Consider the following 2,500-nt stretch of genomic DNA (forward strand, 5'->3'; position numbering starts at 1 on the left):
AAGTTTAGAGAATACAAAAATAATATAAATATAACAGTAAATGCAGTTTGCATATAATTTGGCTTCTTTTTTATTTTTTGTGCCCATCCCAGAGGTGCAATATTGTTTTAAAGATGACTGGAAAGAACTGAATTTTTCCTATTTTTATGCCTTATTTGGTGTCAACTGACAACGTATTTGCAGAGAAAATGTCAATGTTAAAGTTTACCACGGACACACAGACACACGGACACACACACACACACACACACACACACACACACACACACACACACACACACAGACAACCGAACACCGGGTTAAAACATAGACTCACTTGTGTTTATACAAGTGAGTCAAAAAAAGGGTGGCGCTGTAGTTTGTTTAGCGACGCGCTCTCCCTGGGGAGAGCAACCCGAATTTCACACAGAGAAATCTGTTGTGGTAAAAAGAGAAATACAATACAATACAATACAATACAATAACTTTAAATGTTCAGCAGTACACATTATTGCAATGCAAACAAAGACAAAAGGGCATCAGCAAGCTTCATGCTAAAACTGTGCTCACAACGTCGCACTTCAACTTCAACATGACAGCTGATGAACCGTATCAGCATTCTCGGTGTTCGTGGAAGGCAAAAGTCTTCTGTTAACCCATCCTTCAGCCTTCCCTCCTCAAACACACACACACACACACACACACACACGATGTTGATGGATACATGCAGGAATTATGAATGGATGGATAAGAGAAGAAAGAACGGAGAAAGAAGGTGTGAATGAACAAATATATAGACAAGATAAACATACAGATAAATCAACCAATCAATCAAGAAATAGATAGATAAATAACTGAATAAATAAATAGATAAGCAAATGGAGAAATGAATAAACAAATGATTAAATAAACAAATAAATAAATAAACAAATCAATAAATAGATACAGAAATGAATAGACAAACAGTGAAGCAAATAATTGAATAAACAAATGCATAGATAAGATAAATGAATGAATAAATACATAAATAAACAGATAAATGAACGAAAGAAAAAACAACCAAAAATAAAAGAGACAAACAAATGAAGACTTACCCACTTTTTTTCTTCCTTCTCTCTCTCTCTCTCTCCAACAACCGTGGGAAGGAAGAGACAAGAGCCTTCAACACAACCAACAACGTACAAAGTTGAGCCACCACACACGCACAACACAACCTTTTGATCTACACGGCAGAGCTCAAACGATTCCCTCACTGAGCCAGAGTTAACACTGCAAAAAATCCCGGTCACAAAAAAAGAAAAAATTACAGACTTGGCCGTGAACGTCATTGATCCAAGATTTCACGGCTTTTTCACCAGCGTGAACGTCATGGGTCCAACATTTCACGGCCTGTTCACCAGTGTGACGGGACTGCTTAATTGTCGTCAGTCATATCAGTGGTCAGATTGTCGCCGTTGGGATATTTTGTCGCCATGGGGGTTGGTTGATACGCCGACATCTTAATATAATGTCCGTTCTCTCGAGGCAAACTTTTTGTTCAATTTTCGCATGCGGTTTTTTTTATTTTTTTTTTTTTTGTTTTTTTTAATTTTTACAACATCATTTCACAGTGACGGATAGCTCATCTGATGAACAGTTTAAAAAAAAAAGAAGAAAGAAAAAGAAAAAAAAAGAGAAAGGAAATAATTTAAACCTTTGATGGAAATTTGAAATACCTAAAAACGTCCATAACTGTATTATATGTTCCAAATAGTCATATCTCTTTAACAACATAACTCCATAAACACAGACAGACAGACAGACGACGACGGATGGGAAGTCAGACACACACACACACACACACAGAGAGAGAGAGAGAGAGAGAGGAGGGATAAATGGATGGATGGATTAGATGGATTTTCTTTCTTCAATGAGGGAAATACAATATGCATTCAATATTTTTTTTCATCAGACAGACATCAGGATGGTCGGGCGCGCGCGCGCGCACATACACACACACACACACACATACACACTATCACATACACGTATACACATGTAAGCACACACACACACACACACACACACTTAGACATACACACTATCACATACACACGCACAGACACATACACCCCTCTTCCCCCCCCCCCCCCCCCACACACACAAAGAAAAAAAAAACCACGGGCGACAAAATTTTCAGGTGCACCAAAACTAACGACGCTGCACAAAAACCTCACAATCACCCACAGGCAAACAGCCAACCAGCGAGTTGAGGAAGCCTGTGCTCAGCCAGGTGTGACAGCCATTGAAGCGCCCCACCCCCTTCTCCCCCCGTCCCCCACCCCCCACCCCCCACAGCAGTCACGGCAGACTGGCCCGGACCAGTCAATCACACACGCGCTACGGATCGTTGGATCGATCAATCTATCGAAGATCGATCAATGTTGTGGTCCCGGGTCGATGATTTCCGGGGAGGGATGTGGGGAGGTGGGAAGGTGGGGGGGGGGAGGTGAGGGCGTGGGGGGGGGGAGGGGGAGAGTAA

At 41.2% G+C, this 2,500-nt stretch overlaps 1 protein-coding gene across 1 annotated transcript in view; it reads right to left on the minus strand.

Moving 5' to 3' along the window:
* The window catches only part of LOC143297944 (uncharacterized), a 36,126-nt gene extending 34,914 nt beyond the window's left edge, over positions 1 to 1,212 (minus strand). Inside the window, exon 1 of the mRNA XM_076610557.1 lies at positions 1,074 to 1,212. The gene's annotated coding sequence lies outside the window, so the exon portion shown is untranslated. The remainder of the gene's footprint in view (positions 1 to 1,073) is intronic.
* Between the last annotated feature and the right edge of the window lie 1,288 nt (positions 1,213 to 2,500).

This window comes from Babylonia areolata, chromosome 23 (genome assembly GCF_041734735.1).
Source record: "Babylonia areolata isolate BAREFJ2019XMU chromosome 23, ASM4173473v1, whole genome shotgun sequence".
Classification (NCBI taxonomy): Eukaryota; Metazoa; Mollusca; class Gastropoda; order Neogastropoda; family Buccinidae; genus Babylonia; species Babylonia areolata.